The sequence below is a fragment of the Embiotoca jacksoni genome, unplaced genomic scaffold (genome assembly GCF_022577435.1).
Source record: "Embiotoca jacksoni isolate LCO1_2020_lvr unplaced genomic scaffold, fEmbJac1.0.p SCAF_8, whole genome shotgun sequence".
NCBI classification, from domain to species: Eukaryota; Metazoa; Chordata; class Actinopteri; family Embiotocidae; genus Embiotoca; species Embiotoca jacksoni.
Genome location: NW_027185436.1, coordinates 903,298 through 923,346, shown reverse-complemented (window position 1 = coordinate 923,346; position 20,049 = coordinate 903,298). Strand labels below are relative to the sequence as shown.

At 37.8% G+C, this 20,049-nt stretch overlaps 1 protein-coding gene across 1 annotated transcript in view; it reads right to left on the bottom strand.

Annotated features, from left to right (window-relative positions):
• npffr2a (neuropeptide FF receptor 2a) overlaps positions 1 to 4,240 on the bottom strand; it is a 34,048-nt gene extending 29,808 nt beyond the window's left edge. The window contains exon 1 of the mRNA XM_069138711.1: positions 4,007 to 4,240. The gene's annotated coding sequence lies outside the window, so the exon portion shown is untranslated. The remainder of the gene's footprint in view (positions 1 to 4,006) is intronic.
• Between the last annotated feature and the right edge of the window lie 15,809 nt (positions 4,241 to 20,049).

The window sequence follows — 20,049 nt, the reverse complement described above, 5'->3', positions numbered from 1 at the left end:
AGATTATAACACTCCAGACTCATTCTTACATCTAAAATTCTTTCACATAAAAAAAAAATTAATAATAATTAAAGGGTTAACCTTAAATCTTATTCAGGAATTTTAGTATCTTTTTACATGTTTGCTTTCTATTCACACTATTTGTCTGCAGTCCTTGTAAACATCATCTATCGCCTGACTGTAGCCCGACGAGAAACTGACGCACGCAGAGAAAAAATAAATTAACTGCTATTTATATGGGATGACAAAAGAGGCCCAGAAATGTAAATGCCACCTCTGCCTTGAACAACTATTTCTAATGTACACAAGTGTTTTGAAGTTAATTTGCTCTTTCAGCCAACTGCAAATAAAGAACTGACAGTATCCGTGAAATTAAAGGGCAGAGATTTGCATCACATAGTTTAAGTGTGGCTGTTGTGATAATGAATCCTGCTCATTATGTCTGATTACAAATGTGTCTAATCCTCATTGGATATTACTCATGTGGCAGTGCTTGAGGACAAAAGCAAACTTCAAGTGAAAAAGAATATTGTGCATTTCCTGTCAAACTGACTGTTGGTGCTTTTTTGATTTTTACAAATTAAAATGTCTCGTTTATCACCTCCTTTATGATGCCAATTGAAATGGCTCCAAGAAATAGTTCCATTTCACTGATAGTGATAAACCTCACGGTTGGTAATCACACTTTGCTGCTGTAATGCTGCTTTCTCCATGTGAATAAGATAAATAAAAAATGAATCCGAATACAATATAAATAGGCTAACTGAAGGAGGTATAGACTTTGAAAGCTCTTTAATGTGCACCCAACTCAGTTGTTTTAATTACTTATTTATACACACGTAGATGTGCTCTGGCAGTCTAAGCAGGATATTGTGTATGTAAGAGTATGTGTAATAATTGAAGCTGTTTTTAAAGAACTGGCCTGAATGTCGACCTAATTACAGCCTAAATCCTACAATTTCTGAGATTCCAATAACAGTCCTTTTCCTCTTAATCTTAAAACAGGCCGAGTCTGTGGACACAAGATAATGGTGTTTTTCTGTTATTTGGTATCTGCTTCCTCTCTTGCAGGTCAATAGTGGGTACCAGGCAATGAGAAAAATATATCAAATAGGTAAATATAAAATATAAAATTATATGAAAAGCTTTAAATAGAAAAATTGTCAAGAAAATATTTGAATTCTGAGACTATGTACTGTAGAGACCAAGTCTCTAAAAAGGATTTGTTTGATTTGTGCATGCCCTAAAGGATGTGGTAGATTGAAAATATGACTATATTACACTTTGTAGTATGTGATCATTAAGACATTGTGGCATTGAACTGCATATCACATATTCCCCTTCATCTTTGCATTAAATTGGATGTCAGATTTGGTGTCGATGACAAATGGTTTCAGATGACATCTTTCTGATATGAAACATGATATGAGTGAAAAAAAAAAAAAACGTCATCTCTATATACACATCTTTTAGTATTCTCGTGTCATGAACAAGTTTGAGAGATTTTGTTGTTTGGGACATTTGCAAAGAATCATCCTATTGAGGCAAAGCGCTGGCAACATTTAGTCAAATAAAACCAATATTAACGTCTCATACTTGACTTCAAAATCAGTATCATGATCATAAGCCATGATTGCTATGAAAATGAAATGAAATGTCTTCTCTCTCCTTTAGTGAATTACTTTCACAATTCACTGCTGATTCATATCAGCATGGAGAATTTATATTTCATTTGTTCGACCAGATTTAATGAATTCCTTTTATATTAATACTTTAAATGTCCGTTTCTTTGCTATTCTGTGTACCTCTCCATTAAATTACAGAAAACTGCAGTCATTGCTGGTTTTGTATGACAATTATTACTACCCAATAACAATCTGAACAAGGTTTTTCAAGGAATTTACTATCTCCTGTGCAAGGAGTGCAAGATGGACAGTGCAGCTAGTAGCTAAATCTGGTACAAAGCATCTTTTCTCTTTTTGAGATGAATGTATTTTGTCCATGGTCCCTGTTTCAAATCAATCTAATAAACTAAAAATGAAACAAAAACTAAGAACAATAAAGGCAAACGTCTAATTTGTGTCCTTGACAATGCTCAAATTGAAAGCTTTGGAAACTTTATAAAAAATATAAACAAGCAGCAGCTTGGTTGCATGTTTAAACCTTTGGCCCCATAACTGTGTGATTAATTGTCCAGATTCATGAATGCTTCCTATTCCTCATCAGGAGCATCACTCAAAAGCACAAGTCTGGAGGTGGCATGGTCGAGGAAGCATGTGGGCCCGCATCATAATAACTGAGAAAAACTGTTTCAATACTTCACTGACCCAGATCTGGATTAGGATTTGCTTTAAATAATCAGTTTGACCATGAATAAAAGGTTTGCCATATTTCGGATTACTACTCTATAAAAAGTTAAATGGTTAAATGGTAAACAGCGAGATTCTTGTTAGTTGGATTTTTTTTATTTTTTTTTTCAAAATATTCGAAATATGAAATGGAATTGGTTGGTTTTTATGTTTGTTTGTTTTTTTTAATTTGGTAGGTTGAAATATATTATTGGTGAAAAAAATGTATTGTTCAGAATTCAAAACAAACCATAACCTTATCATTTTAACATTTCACACAATTTAATCTTATTAACCAACTGGAATGGACTGTTTATCAATTCACCAATTTTACCAGAGCAGGACACCAGGCCTGTGAGGCTTTCCTTCTGATCCATGTTGACTAAATAATAACTTGCACAACTGCAGAAATTCTCTTGCTGTCATCAACATTCTTCTCATTATGTCATCTTATTACACTACTATGATGTCACTAACATTAACTAGCTACAAAAGCCACACCAGAACTTACACTTGCACACGTCCTAATATGCCACAAATAATTTTGTGATCACTGAATTTATTCCACATGTAAACTAAACCAACAACTAATAATATTAAAAAACTTTCCTTACTAGATTATTGGCAAATATACAGTCTCAAATAAATATGAAAATGAAGAGATCCCATAAAAATAAAAATTTTTTTTAAAAAAACAGTTACACACCTCGTTCCATTTTTAAATTCCACATCATTCCCATTTTGTTAGTATGATTAAGTTTGATATTTTGGTTTCCTTTGCTGCATGTATTAAAATAATTGACAGTTTGCTGTAATGAGGATGTTTGTTTTCATTTTGAAATATTTCCCATGCTCCAACTCAGTAACCTGCATAAGATGCACAAAGTAAATGTTCAATAACCAGTGGACGTTTTTATAAAGCATGTGGAACGTTTTAAAAGCCACAAGAAGATAATTGTTCTGTAATTTGTTCATTTTTTTAATCACTGCTCATCAAACCATCAGCCATTGTAATTTCCCTGCCCCCAAAGACAACCATGTAGCTACGCCCCTGTTTGCCCCTGCGTACTGATGGTAACACGCAAACATGAATTTGTGCGGTTCGCCTCTGTCAACAGCGACCAGGAAGATCAGAGCGAAGCAACGACCAGAAAACAGATGCATAAAACTACTGTGCCAACATTATGCGCATAGTAGCATTCACATGCGTTGACGAAACTTACCACGGCTATTTTGCTTTTGATTAATATCCCCTGCTGGGAGATTTGCGCATCAAATGGCGCGTTAATTAACTGGAAGCGGACTTGAGGTGGTGACTGAGCGAAACAACACGCATGACTGACCACTTCTAGACAAAGAGGTTTCTGTGACCAAATGGAGATCTGCGCATCAAAGTGGTGGAAACTGGCTGGACGCAGAGTAAGTGGGGTGCGCATGGAAACATAGGTCGCTGACTTGAGAAACCCAGTCAAACCTTTAATGAGCTTTAATCGTGACAAAGACCAACTGTAACTTTAAGAACTCAGTCAAAACAGAAGTGAGTTTAAAAAAACTATCGAAAAGATAAATAACCACCTGTAGCCACACATTTATCACTTGTGTTCCATTGTCTGTACCGATTTTTGTAAAATAGTGTGCTTTCTATTCATTTGTCTTACCTTGTTTGTTTTTTTTCAAGTCAAGGTGATGACTGGGAGTGTGCTCTCAGAAAAGAAAAGAAAAGTAAAAAAAAAAAAAACACGTCCACTTTCCTCTGAATAAGGCATACGTAAATCTAAGAAAAAGAAAATACACAGACGAGCACGGAAAAAAATAATCAAGTTCAGACTCCTGCTGTGTTCAGTATCAGTCCGGATTCATGTGAGTCGCTGGGACGCGCTTCTCTTGGTACATGATGCGCTCTGCCTGCCGCTCAGAGCGCAAGTGGAGGAATAACAGTTAGATCCGTTCGTGTTCGATGCGGTGACGTCGAGAGTGGAGGGGAGGGATAAGAGCTGGATGAACAGGCTAATGGTTGAATGACATCCCCCCTGATCTCTTCCAGATGCTGTCTCCTAAATGTCAAGAGGACGCTTTTAAAACAAGTCTAATGTAATGCTGAAGTGAGACGGCAGATCACAGATGGTCTAGCAGGCGCGATTGAAAGCGCTCTGCTGCTGTAAATATTCCTGTATGACTTTAAAAAAAAATAAAAAAATAACGCTGCTGAGGGGACACTGCCAATTAAGTCAAGTGACTAATGGCTGAAATGAACAGATACATCCAATTTGAAGCACTCCACTAAGATATGGAAGCCCTAAAATGCCACAATTTTATAGCGCAATTAAAGATGAAATTTGTTTACAAAATAAGCAATTAATCTGAGCCAGTATCAAACCTTACTTTTATTTTATGATTTATTTGTATTGGGGAGGTGGGGGCTGTGGTGGGGTGGGGGGTTTCAGCTTGAAAATAAACCCGTGTACACTACAATGGATAAAAGTGAATAAGTGAATGTAATGTTATATAACATATAATGTTATATTTCTCTTCATGTGTATATGTGCAGAGACAAATAAATAGAAAGGCTATTATAGTGACATTGATTGATTAAACTAACTGGTCTCAAAAAGGATCATGGGGTATACAGAATCAATTTATGAAAAGAGAACGAGTGCCAATCTTGTTTTTGCCAAAATTATGAAGGCCATTCATTACTGTGCTTTTAATAGACTCGGTGAGTGCTTAATGATGACTAAATGTTCTATTAAATCAGTTTGGTTTTTTTTATGAACACGCTTACATGTAGTTAGATCTATTGCACCTTTCGGTTGTTAATTATGTCTCAAATGGCTTTTCATGTTACGTTTTTTATTTTTTGTGTATCATAAATGCAGGTTCTATATTGTTTGTTGAAAGTATAAATTGATGTGGTGGGAAATGAGCTTCCATACTAGGGATTCATAAATCTGTCTGAGGTAAGAATCTTAATCTTTATTGTGTCCAGAACAAAGCTCAGCTGCTGCATCGTACACTTCAAATACGACCACAAAAAAAGATCTGAAATTGAACACAAGTGACGTGGATAGAAAATGTAAAGAAGTAACTGTAAAGAATGGGGCCGATGAATGGCAACAAGCAGCTACTGGTTGCATGTAGTGCACTTTGCTTAAAGTTATTCAGTCAAATCTTTTGCAGTTCTAGCTGCAACATGCTGACTGTTGCCTCACTATGGGCAGCAGGGTGTGAATGGAGAAGGGGACAGACCTCCTACAATAGTGCACTGGAGGCTGAGCCACTTTTATTTCTTAAGGTGAGGAAATATAATGTTCGCATTTCGCATAAATTGAGACTTATATACCTTCTATGGCTTTATGCTAACTGTTGTAAAGTAATGAATTATTCAATCATTCATAAATTCAGGCTCAAATTTGATTGTGTGATCAGTTATAGTTGATGATTGTCTATAAATGTGTCCCCCAGAAACAGTAGTTACACAACCTTGGAAATGGGCCATAACTTAACTACGTGCTCTAACAAATAGGAAAACACCCCTGGCGGTGTCCCATAAAAGCAGCAGGTTCCCACATACATGACGAAAATATTAACTTAGGGTGTCCCCTGCTATTTTCTTTTTTTAATGTTAGGATTTTATGACTTAACACAAAGTGATAATTTCCGAGTTTTGGTCCTCCTCAACATTAAATTCCTCCCTGTGGAGCTAGAGTGCACACGCCCAGTCCAAACAGGCGACATGTATGTGACTTTCTGCAAAGAACAAAAACTGGTCTCCTGCCCAGTTAAGGGTAAACTACTTTATCAAGTATGCTAACTATGTGGAGCTATTTTGTCAACAGGCATCAATTTAGTCATTCATGTCGTTACATAGTAATGTTTAGAAACTTCAAATCACAATTTAGCCTGTGTTTTATAATTTGATTTCAGCTGACTTAACAACATCTTCGTTGCAAGAACGAGCACTACACAGGCCACAGTCAACAACCTGATTAACTCTCTATACTGACCTCTCTCCCACCCCCCAAGAAAAAAATGCATATCTGTAGCCACATGTGAAATTGTACCTCATGAAATATAAGATAAACTATGCATTTCAGGGTGTTTTTTTTCTTGTGACCAGTCCAAGGTACATATTCAATTCAATTCAATTTTATTTATATAGCGCCAAATCACAATACAGGTTATTTCATGGCACTTAACAACACATTAAAGTCCTCACAGTGGAACTTTACAACATTAAACAGAGAAACCCAACAATTCAACAATTCCCACATAAGCTAGGAGGGGAAAAAAAAACTCCTCTTTCAGGGAGAAAAACCTCCAACAGAGGGAAGAAAAACTCCCTCTTAACAGGAAGAAACCTCCGACAGAACCAGGCTCAGAGGTGCACATATGTGCAACATTATGCTCTTTAATCAGCATCTTGATGTGCTGTACCTGTCAGGTGGCTGGATCATCTTTGCAAAAGGTGAAACGCTCACCAACAGATTTGAACAAATATTTGATCAAAAATTAAGAGAAATAAACCTTTGTTGTACATAAACGAAGCTTTACATATTTTACTTCAACTCATGAAAAATAGGAGCGAACACATGTCGATTTTGCATTTTTATTGAGTGTACTAATAGTTAATATTGCGGTCAATAGACGTCCCTTTTATTCAACCCACTTTAATCAACACTTTAAGGACAATTTGAAGCTTCACTTTTCCTTTTCCGTGGGCCACATCTGTCTTTATATTTCATTTTGCACCGGAAGCCAGACCGAAGCACCGAGCTCCGAGGACTGTGAATTCTGACCCGTATGTAGTTTTCATCTGACAGAGTGCGCAACAATTAAAATATTTTATCTTCCAGATTTGCATACTACATAAGATGCACTCAAAATCAACACCTCTGCTGGTTTGGCAGCATAATAATGCTTTCTTCATGAATCCAACTGAATCCAAAACTTTTTTGCTTTGTTTTTCTGTGAAATTCTGGTGAACTTGAGTGCAACCAAGTGCACTAACACTGGTTAACAAAGACTTTGTCCCGTGCAAAAAATATCTGTTTCCTATTTATTTTTCCATGTTGAATGTAAATAGGATTTCAGAAGTCATTTAGGTTTTTTGATCCAAGATACTTACAATGTATAGTGCCTATATATCTGAGACAGGAATGTTCCTTAGTTCTTCAGGCCATATATAGGTGAAAATCATACACTTGTACACTTAAGGAAGTTTGTATATATTTTAAGTGTGATAACAGTTATATAAGCACGTAATGTAAGCTTAATTCCTCTGTCACTTAAGAGCAATGCCGTATGAAAAAAAAAAAAAAGTTTTAAAAACAGATTTTAATTCACTGTAAAAAGTATTATAAAGGTCAACCGATAGTTTGTGGGAAAAAAATAACATGTTGTTACTCAGTGTAATAGACATAAATCTTAGGAACACAGACCTTGTGTTCAGTTCTTGGTTTCCCAGCAACCTACCAAGAGCAAATCTCCTAACTGAATGCAGCTTTAGGAATAAACCAAAGAGGAAAAATATAGAAGAGATTCTGTACCTGTGTGAGATTCATTCTCACTGGAGCAGAGCTGTTTGATTTCGGGGTATTGTGTGTTGGTATACGTGTGGTGTGCTTTGAAGGGGGGAGGACATTTTTCGTTAACTGTGTGGGTTGATGGCGATGTGTTTATACTTCACACTTGACCTCTGTCTCTTATGTTCTTATGTGAACATTTATATGAAATTTAGGATTATAAAACAGATTTCTTGCTCGTTTCTTACACTCAAGTGTTTTAAATGTTTCCATATGTCTGCGTAACTTTTTAGGTCATTCCCTGCTTTCAGAATGATACAGCTACATACATTTTATAAGCATTCGTGCCTTAACTTTTTTTTTTTTTTTTTTCAGTTTTTCTCATTCTGCAAACATCCAGCTTTAATAACTTTGTCCATTTCTGCCAGCATCCAGCTTTGCTTTGCATAAGGAGCTTTGCTGTTAGAAGTCCGTGTCATGTCATAAATCACTTCCTAAAACATTTTTTGAGAGAGTCCTGGTTGGAGAGGGCTTTGTGGGTGAGGAGAAGGACTTTGAACTGGATTTGTTGAGGGACTTGAAGCCAGTAGAGGTTCTGGAGGAGAGGAGTGATGTGATCACGGGGACGGGAGTGTGTAATCAGGCGTGCAGCTGAGTTCTGGATATACTGGAGTTTGTTCAGGACTTTGGATAATGTCCAGTAATCCAGTCTGGATGTGATGAAGGCATGGATAAGGGTTTCGGCAGCACAGAAGGAGAGTGAGGGACGGAGTCAGGCGATGTTCTTGAGGTGAAAGAATGCCAAATGCTTCTCGAGTGACCACTTGTGATTGGATCTCACTTCCCCGCTCTGTATGCAAATGAACACGTATTACACCACGGAGGTAAACAAGTAAATAAGCACAAGAACATGGACATATGCATGAGAAGAGCAGTTTAAGCAACACGAATTCAACAAAACAAGACATCTGTGCTTAATGAGCCTCTTGTCTGTGAGAAATATACGGCGTATTTCACCTTGAGTTTATAAGGCTAATTCACAGCCTGAAACGTGAGAACCTCATTGGCTCAGGTCAGATCAATTTGTGCGTCTGCGCTGTTGTGGGATAAAATAAACTGTGCTAAGACGAAGCGGCTCTCCCACAGCAGTGGGTCTGATGTGTGTCGGAAAGAACACGATATAAACTAAAGGAAAAAAAGGTAAACCCACAGGGGTCTTTGGTGAAACAAGCGTCATGCACAGTCTGTGCTTCAAAGAACTAATCAGTAAATATATCCTGCTGTTAGTATTGTTCAGCTGCAGAATCACACAAGAGATTAAATATCCAAAACTAACAAACCTGCTGTTACGTGATGGAGCACCGGTTCAGATACGAACAGGGGAACATGGAGCTGCATTTATTTGTACTAACATTCAGATCATGTTGGCTGAGTGGTCTTCCAATGCTTCCTCAAGACACACTGCTAAAGTCAATATTTGAACAACATCCCAAAAATGAACTAGTGCTCCCTAAATGTAGATGTTTGTTGGTTTTCTATTACTACTGCCACTGCTGGGTTTTGGACTGTTGAATAGACAAAAGAAGACCATTTTTAAGTGTCCTTTATAAAAAAAAAAAATTATAAAATAGCTGACTGACTAGATTCAGTTTTGGTGTCATGCATCATAAGTGTTTATATTTAAAATATTTCAACTTGAGTAAACATATGAACTAGTTATGATGAAAGTACTGAGAGAAACAAGAGGTAGGTCCAGAGGAAAATAACAGCAACAGTTGGTGCTGTTGATAAAATTTTGAATCGTTTTGATATGTTTATAAATGAGTCATGGTTGACTACAGATTGCCAAAACAATCCAGCAAGTGGTAATAAGTCAACAAAAATCTGCCTCTGATTCAGCATGAGAACATGTGTTATCACTTATCAGTTATAAAAACAAAATGAAGAGCAGCATGATCACTCTGCTGCTACTCACACTATTTCATTACACAAATGTCAGAAAGCCGTCTTGGACATGTGGTTAGAGTTTAAGACCTGGCAGAGGTGGTTTGCATCTAACCCACTGCACATAGATCAGTTTCAGTTAAAACTTTGCATAATATTCTGTTTTCTTGTGATTCACTTTTTCGAAAAAATACAAAATCTATTTTTGTTAAGCTAACATTGGTCAAAAATGATGTTTGGATTTTTTTACTTAGTATTCAAATATGCAAGTTTGGATGCTTTGTGGGTGTTTTTTTTTATCCCAATCTTGAAATATTAAGGAAACGCAATATCTTGTGAGAGAACACGAAACATATTGCAAGGGAATGCAAAAGTAGTCCTCATAAAATGTGACTAATGTTAGCGAGGGCAGCACAAACTCCAGCTAAAAAAATGTAGCTTGCCAAAACACAAAGCACACTGCTTCACTTTACAAAACGTCAGCAAACTCTGGTTGAGTGAAGAAATTAATTTACTGCCTGCCTCTTTTTATTTAATTAAGCAAAATATCTTTTCTTGAATCAGGAATTGATTCCAAGTTATCCTGTGGATTGCCAAAGATTCTCAAAACCACTACTGTATTCAAATCCAGACATACATCAAAGTTCTATCAGACTTCTCGTTGACTCCTTGACAGACATGTCTCAGCCTTAATAAATGTAAAGAAACCCTGTCTGACATAGCTCTCATCTGTAGAGCACAGAACAACAGGTAAAATGGTTGACGTTTTTAAAGAAGACATAACATCCTGACATTCTGTACATGTCTTATGTAACTGGCTCATCTCACTGTGCTCTCTCCTATCATGTCTAAATTACAGCTAGTGCCAGGAATCTGAAATTGTAATCTGAACAGTGAGTTGATTTGTATCTCACTTAACTGAGCCATATTTAATTTCTAGAATATTCTTTTGCATATTTTGTTGGGTAAGTGAGCTACATTCTACCTTAAAAAAGGGTTTCATATTGTTTCCTTCAACCTGTCTCTTTCCTTTGTTTTGTTGATGCCCTTCAAATTAAGTCCATCCATTATCTATACCTGCTTTATCCTGAACAGGGTCACGGGAGCCTGGAGCCTATCCCATCGTACTTTCAGTCAAAGGCAGAGTTCACCCTGGATAGGTGGCCAGTACTGTACAGGGCCAACACTTATGGACAGACAGAAATAAAGACCATTCACCCCTAAGGGCAATTTTGTAGAATCACCAATTAACCTGACATGCATGTCTTTGGACGGTGGGAGCAGGAGAGCGTGCAAACTTCACACAGAAAGGCCCCAGTCCTGGATCAAGCCCAGAACCTCCTCGCTGTGAGGTGACAGTGTTAACCACTGCACCACTGTGCCACTCAAATTCAGTCTTTAGTTCAAAATTGTCCCTCAAATTGAATTTGTATTTTGAACTTGAGGATGTGTCTTCCCTATAATTTGTACCATCTAGACCAAAATCTAACCCATCTGTTTTGATGTTTGGACTGAAATAGTGTATACAATAAATAATATTTTATATAATTAGAAGCGGGAATATAACAAAACAGATTTGGTCTTATTTTTTTTCTATTGAAATGACATTTCTTTTTAGCTGTAACTATATGCCAAACTAAGGATATGTTTTCAACCAACAATCAACCAAAATATCATCTATAACGGACACATTTTAGACTACCATGTAAAAGGGTTTGATAAAAGCTAAGGATAAAGCTATAAATTCCAGGTCGAATTATGTGTCCTCATCAGTTGATCCATTTAACAGATGTAAAAATTAAGAAACAGCTTTCTTCTTGCATTGCATTGTAGCTAATGTTTCAGAAGAATGTAAGATCAGACTGTTAATTTCCTTCTAACATAACCTTTCTTGGATGCTTGGTATTAATAGCTGGACAAGAGAGAGCAGTGTCAGATTTTGTGAGGCTGAGGCTCAGTCAACGTTAACTCACGTGTGGTATGTTGAAATTAAAATGCAAATTGTGTGTCATTGCTATCGGTGAGAATCCAGTCTTATGCTACGGTATCAATGGAGGAATGTGAGGAAATGTGAAAGCAAGTTTTCCTCAGGGTACAGGGTTATAGAAGGAAGCATCTGTCAGACATTTCTCCATCTAAAGTATTGTACACACAGCAGGGTGTTTGTCTCTGGTGGCAGTGCAGGCAGGATGCTAATCGTACTGGCTGCTTCACCCCCGGAGTGACTTCATGAGCTCTGAGTTTTAGAACAGGCAGGATGACGAAAAAAAAATCTCTCAATCTTTGGCTGAATGATGTCAGTACAAGTGTCTAGCAGCAAAGGTAGACACACAGGAAAGAGGAAACTACAACTGCAACAGGGATTTAAAGTTTTGTTTTGCCTAATTACACTGTTTTTGTAATAAACTTTTATTATGAACTAAAGTGATTTAGAAGGATGTTTCTGCATTGTCAGCTGCTCTTTTTTTTTTTTTTTGCCAAAAGCTAAAATGCATTATCCTTAAACAAGTTAATTTACCAGCATTATTGTTATCAACTTGTATTAATTTGAGCACTTTTTGTCCATAAGACATTTCTGTTGGATCTCTACTGTGGGGGAGTTTACTTATCTCTGTTGTGAGTGCATTACTGTTCTGTTCTGTACTGTACTCTTTTTGTCTTTATGCTTATTTTTTTTTCTTTTAAACTCAGTTATTTAACACATACCATGTGAAACAAAACAAAGGCCTGTGCATGACCAAGCTACAGCCTCATAGGGCTTAAAGGTTTATCAGCAATGTGTGACCAACAATGCTGTGTAAAATGTAATGCTGCAACCATTTGTGACATGAATGGACCACAAAGTGCTTTTGTAAACTGGACCCATGAATACTATACATCATTCTCTATAGGGGTTAGTCTTCAGTCCACCAAGTCATAAAACATAAAATACTTAATAATGAAGATAGCACATGCTCCATGGTCAAACCTGGACACCCAAATGTTTCAGGCTTGGCTGCAGGGATTCAGCAACAACATCACTGATAAGGTTCAGCAGTTACTGGGTAGTAAAGACAGACTTTCAGTCAGGGTTCCAGTTCATCGCAAAAGTGTTTAAAGGGGTGTTGCGGTCAAATTAGTTCTTCCACACCAAATTGGGAAAACTATTTGGTTCTGATTTTTGAAAGGAGTCATTATCGGGTTGAAAGGGCCAAACACAATTTGTTATCCATAAGGATGAAAGCACACAATTGTCTAAAGTATCATTGTAAACTCAAGCATTGGGATTTCCCATCTTTGGAACAGGGCCATATGCTGAACAATAGAATAAACAACAGTATATATTCACCCAGGGCATGTACAATACTTAAAACACAATTTGAAGGTTCTTGTAATATCAACACTAAAATAAACAAACAACAAAAAATATAATACTTTAAAAGTTTTTTAATGTCAGTTTTAGAAGTGAAAGTGAGAAAGAAATGGCATTTAGGGTCCTTTATCTACCTTTATGTGACACATATTTGAGGGAAAATGGGTTTAATTAACAATGATTTGCTGTACGTTAGGTCCTTCAGATTTCATTGGCTCATTCAAATGCAGGTGTAGTTTAGTGAATATGGCACAGTGTGTAGTATGAGTACCATGCAGAGCAATAGAAGGCTGTAGGCCTCTACAACCATCTCACCCATGCTGTTAGATCCAAAGTAGGAAGATTAGAAAGATAACCACATATTTTAGTAAATGAAACAGGGAAAAAAAAAATGTTCCTTGTTAAATGAGAACTTCCATGATACATGACATCAGTCTGGTAGCAAAATGAAAAATTATCACATTTAATATGCATAATGTATTTGTCCATCCCTGAGTTCAGCATGAGTCAGCAAAAATATTTTCAAAAAAGTTTTGGTTGCTTGAGACACCATATTTGCTCTCTGTCTCAAACAGAATGAACCAAGATAAATGTCTGTCAGGATGTTCAGTGCTGTATTTATTTACTGCAGACAATATCAGTCATTGTAAAAGACTAACTGTTTAACCTACAGTTCATATGACTGAACCATAAGGTCAGGTGAAGTAACTTGAGGGGATGTGTTCAAAAAAAGAGTGCAGAACAGTAGTGGGTGAAATGCACAGTGGGGTTACCAAAAGTGCACAGCAGAAACAAAGCCTGGATGCTGATTGGCACAGACATCAGGATCAGGTTTAGCCAATGCCAACTGACACATCTGCCTCTTAACACCTACAAGGTTGTTTGCTTGGAGCCACAGGTTCATCAGCATCCCAAATGTTGGTTCTATCTATATCTGCTCATGCATTTGGAGCATACACACAAGCTGTAACCTAATTTCTTAAAGTTTGGGATGTAGCCTACAGGTTAGATGTTAATTAAAAACTCTTCATTTATTAAACAAGGTGGTTAGTGTCGTCAACATTGAGGAAAAAATATAAATACTTTTTTTTTTTTCTTTTACCATGGCTTATTTCCCCAGGTATATATATGTATGTGTGTGTGTGGGTGTGTTCACATAATATTTGGCCAAGTTTCATCCACCACTAAAGAAACCAAATTAAACAATGTGTCAGTGCATAGTCAATTCATTGGGACTTCACAATATAAGGCAATCTATTTCTACCGAGAAAGTAAAACTTTAAAAGCAATTTACTAAAACAGCCTAGCTTTAGTTTTCCTCCAGTGTTACTCAGTTAAGAGAAAATATTACATTTGTCAAGCAAGTTGGATTACTTGTCCGTGGGGTGAATTCATCATTGGCTTTGTCTTTTCATGGGATTTGTTGACAATAAGAATAATATGGAATATCACAAGACTTTAAATCCAAATCTCACAACTTTCTGCCAGTAACCTTGGGCTCCTTTTGGGATTCCTCCTTAAGAAGCTTGAGTCTGCTGTCAAGCTTGAAAATACAGAATATATAGTACATTCACCTGAGAGTTCATGCTCTCAAACAATGTCATGTTGATATCAGACAAAAAGAGATTTCCTCCTATTTTACACACAAAAACTCACATAGCAAAAGGGAGTTACAGTGCTGCATCCCAGGTGATATTACAGTTTATCTGTCAGGAATCCGGAGCTGCATGGCACCTTTGAAGTGGAAGAAAACAAACAGGAGACTTATTAATTAGTAAAGGGTTTCCACTTCACGCCCACCCCTTCTCTGATATTTGCTCTCACCTCTGATTCCCACAGAGGGACTATTCATCATGTCTTCAAAGTGCTGCTTGAATTAGACAAGTGTATACATGCACAAAATAATTAAAAGAAAGGTTTACTTATAGCATCAGTTTTGACAAGACAAAAAAAAGTGCACACAATATGAACAAATTTACAAATACTTGTAAGATAGATTAAAAAAAATTGAAAGAAATTGAAAAAAATAAAATAAAATAAGAGCAATGAATAAAAAAAAAAAACACACACACAGACTATATACACAAAAACAAATAAAATACAAATAAATATAAATAAATACAGTTTGGAATGATGAATGTAAAGTGACAGGTGCTGTGGAATGAGATGACCAGTTCAACATTGTTTTATTGTGGTATCCTTACTCAAGTGAGCTGGATGGCAAAGTCACATTCTGATTTTAAGTCTAGACTTTTGGAGACAACTGTCCTTGCTTGAGGATTCAAAAGCTAAGAGACAGCTCAGTCTCTCTGGATGTGATTGTTTATGTATACATGTTCTCAGGCAGTGACAGTGACCTCAGGTTGTGTAAATTTAGCTCAATGTAATTTTAGGGCATGAAGTCACAGAGACAGACTGTTATGTGCAGTGCAGAAGGTCAAGTTCAATGTTAACCAAATGACACCTGAAACAAAAAGCCAAATACCAGAAGAATTGAAGATATGAGTCAAAAACTGAAAATGCTTCTTCTAGTTTCGGTTGTTAAAAAAATTATATTTCAGCCTTCACCATTTACATTGTTTTTCTAACATGCCATTTCAATGTGCTTTGGACATTAAGTTTTATCCGCGCTGTGTTTGTGAAATTTTATTACCTTACTACATCTGACCAAAGTCATCTCCACAGATGCATTCACTAACCAACAACCTTAAACTTTTAGATAAAATTGAGCTTCTTTGAGATAATGAGGCAATTTGTAGGGTAAATGAGTCACAAGTGAGAATTAATAAGTTGCGTTCCATCCTGTGTGCCATTGCAGTTCTTTCAAGATATACTGTGCCTAACAGCAACATTACATCATACAGTATGTTTTTATAGCTGGAACAGAGAAAGCAGATTTAGAATGCACAGGTCTGGAAGATGAAGCTTTGCTACACTTTCTCTGTTGAAATCTTGCTTATTCTGGAAAAATCTTTGAAAAGGGCCTGGGCAAAACAAAAGTGGTCATGATTAAGGGGATTGCAGTAATATTTGAGGCAGGCCATTGTCTTAAGTTAGTATCATGTGTTTTTAATCTGTCATTAACCCTATTTAAAAGGACAAAATTGTGCTGTTGGGTATCATTGTGCACACCACACCAAACATGGACAAGAGAAATAAAGGAAGAGAGTTGACTGAGGAGATGAGGGAAAAATTAATTGCAATGTATGTTCAAGTAAAAAGGCAACACAAACGCCTCTGTGTAGCATCTCCAAGAAGTTTAAAACCCACAGGATCATCCCTGGGCATTTCAAATTTACTCCAGATTAAACAGAGAGATCGTTCAGATAGTAGACAGAGGCTCAGGTATGTTATGGGGATGGGGGATAATTGAACCTATGCAGGGAAACATGAAATCAGTGGCTATTAAGGTATTCGGAAGGGAAACACAACACCAATTATCAGTAAGGTCTGTCTGCAGGTAATGGCTCCTCCAGCAGGATAATTGGCCAAAACATACATTAAAAGGCACCAAGAATAGATGAGAAGAAAACATTGTAGCTTTCTGAAGTGGCCTGGGTTGATTGAAACAGTTCAAATTCACAGGACAAGGGCAGGATTGGCTGTGTGGTTCCCGTAGACTGACACAGGACAGCTGGACACCACACTGGTGATCTCTGAGGAACTACGGAGGAAGGCTTCTACTTCGCAGGTGATCGATCCGTGGATCGACACTGGACAGCAGGTACGTACCACAGGTTGGCAGGTACACTGATAGAACTGCGGCAGGCAGGGGATCAGAACTGGAATTGCAAAACATGCAAACTGACTTCCGGGACCTGATAGTACCAGGTGAGGTTATCGGACAGACTGACACAGGTGGAGTGTAGGACCGAGGTTAATATACTGCGAGGTAGTGATTATTAGAATGAGAGACAGCTGTGCCAACCTGATTAGGTGTGGTAGTGGGAAGTGTCTGGAGGCAGGAAGTGGACAAGTCCATACCCTCCAGACACAGACCAAAACAAGAACACATGACAGACAATAACAAACAGGGAGAGAGACAAGGACATGAAGAAGAGGTGATAGGGGAGAACATAGGGATAGACAGGGATCCTGACAAGCTCCATCAAACCAGTAACTACTGCCAGCTACAGAATCATTGTATTCATATTCAGTTGGTGTTCAGGAGCACGATATTAAATGACAAAGTGTTATTGGGAACATGACTTCAACAGAATGTATAAAGCTGCAGAGAAACTTACTTGTTTCTTTTGTTTCAACACAGAAAATGGTTTTATGGAACAATCCATTTTTGCCTGTGCCTCAATTAAAGGTAGCATAATTGAACGCTTTCATGAAAGGGCTGATGCACATCACTCTTGTGTCATGACAGCTGAATAGAGTGGACAAAAAGGACAGATGAAAAGTGGAATATCATGATTTGTTCATTTTCTTACTCTTGCTTCAGTTCTTTGACTGTATTTGGTAAATGGTCTGTACTCATACAGCACCTTATAGAGTTATACAAAGGACTTTCCAATTTTTGCCTGAAATTTACCTTCTTACGCTCTAATGGTGACAAATCAAAGTGCTCACCTGCCATTGGGTGCAAATTGGGCTTCCGTGTCTTGGCCATGGAAACCTTAGAATATGGTCCGGAGGATGGAACAGCTGCGATTAATGGACAACCCGCTGTGCCATCGGAGCCATATACTCCCATTCTTATTGTTCAGCAGCTATGTAAGTTATTACTCATTAAAAACCTTGCTGCTGATCCAAAATGCTGCAGCAAGAGTACTGACGGGATTTAGCAAGAGAGATCATATATCTCCAGTTTTATCTTCTCTTCACTGGCTTCCTGTGAAATCAAGAATAGAATTTAAAAATTCTCTTGATGACTTACAAAGCCCTACATGACCAGGCTCCATCATATCTTAGAGAACTTATAGAACCATATAATCCTAGCAGAGCACTTCGCTCTCAGTACGCTGGTCTACTTGTGGTTCCTAGAGTTTCCAGAAGTAGAATGGGAGGCAGAGCCTTCAGTTTTCAGGCTCCTCTCCTGTGGAACCAGCTCCCAGTTTGTGTTGGAGGGGCGGAAACCCTCTCTAGCTTTAAGATTAGACTCAAAACGTTCCTTTTTGATGAAGCCTATAGTTAGGGCTGGCTCGGGTAGACCTGAACCGGGGGGCATGGTGGTGCAGTGGTTAGCATTGTCGCCTCACAGCAAAAAGGTTCAGGGTTCGAATCCGGTCCTGGGCCTTTCTGTGCGGAGTTTGCATGTTCTCCCTGTGCTTGCGTGGGTTCTCTCCGGGTTCTCCGGCTTCCTCCCATCATCCAAAAACATGCACCTCAGGTCAGGTTACCTGGCGCCGCGCTAGTGGCAGCCTGCTGCAGCAGCTCCCCCCTGAGAGCCCCCCCTGCTGTAGCAAAGAAATTTCCCCTCGGGGATTAATAAAGTGAAATAAAAAAAAAAAAAATTTAAATTTAAAAAAAGAACCAACCCTTAGTTATGCTGTTATAGGCCGAGGCTGCTGGGGGACCTCGTTACATGCTGAGCTTCTTTTCTTTCCTCCTACTCTTTAACTGACTCATACCTCACCATCTTTTTCTCTCCCATAGCTTTTGCTTATTATTTGTTGTCTCCATTCAGTTCCCTCACTTGCGTAGTTTCTCTTCTTTCTTTTGCAGATGTCCCGTCATGGAGCTGCATGTCTCTGCCCTGCGCTTGTCGTCTCTACCAACAGTTCTTCTCTTGTATCTCTATGCTATCCTTTTCTCTCTCTGCTCTCCTCTCTCTCCAACCGGTCCAGGCAGATGGCCGCCCACCCCTGAGCCTGGTTCTGTCGGAGGTTTCTTCCTGTTAAGAGGGAGTTTTTCCTTCCCTCTGTTGGAGGTTTTTCTCCCTTAAAGAGGAGTTTTTTCCCTCCTAGCTTTTGTGGGAATTGTTGAATTGTTGGGTTTCTCTGTATAATGCTGTAAAGTTTTGTTGGAATGACTTTAATGTGTTAAGTGCCATGAAATAACCTGTGTTGTGATTTGGCGCTATATAAATTGAATTGAATTGAATTGAATGCACATTTTCATCCACAACGGTTAGTATTAAAAGCTGGTGCATAAAACAGCTGGCAGTGTGACTTCTCCGGTTTGATCCAATCAAACCTCTGCAGAGAAAGAGGGTACAACAAGTTGACGTAATAAAAGACTTCCAGTCAAATCTCAACAGAATGAAAACAATACGGAAAACATGACAGAAATTTAGCATTTTTGTTAATTTCATGTATTAATCTGTGTAATTTTGCAGTGCTGATATTTATATCTTCCACCATGTTTTGACTATTCAGTGGACATCACATACCTTACGTACAGTATATTGATGATGTCTTTGCTAATCTGATTCCATTGCACAATGTACTGCATTTTGCTTTTATTAATATACCAACTTTTCCATCTAGGGCAAAAACGTTTTTGTGCTATTCCGGCATTCCAGTGTTTCTGCTCAAGTGTTCTATGTGGAAACACAAACCACAAATAGTATTAGAGATTTTTTGTAGATTTATGTGTGAATTTCTCTGCTTCATAAGTGAGGCTACAAGAAAAACTCGCAATTATTTCTCAGCCAGCACAGTTACTTCTTGTGAACATCAAAAGTTTGTTCCCATTTCATTCCCGATTCTGTTGAACAGACCTAATCACTTTCTGCTGAGTTCAGGACAACAGTTAACTAACTGATTGGTTTTTATCGTAGCCAGCGTGATGAGCAGGCTAAAGCTATCAGAACAAAATGCACTAAATTTTACCCGTACACACAAAGATGGAAAACATGGTATTCATTGTCCCCCATTATAATACATTTGAATGAATTAGAGGTTATTATCTGCTGTTCGAGTGGTCATGTTGA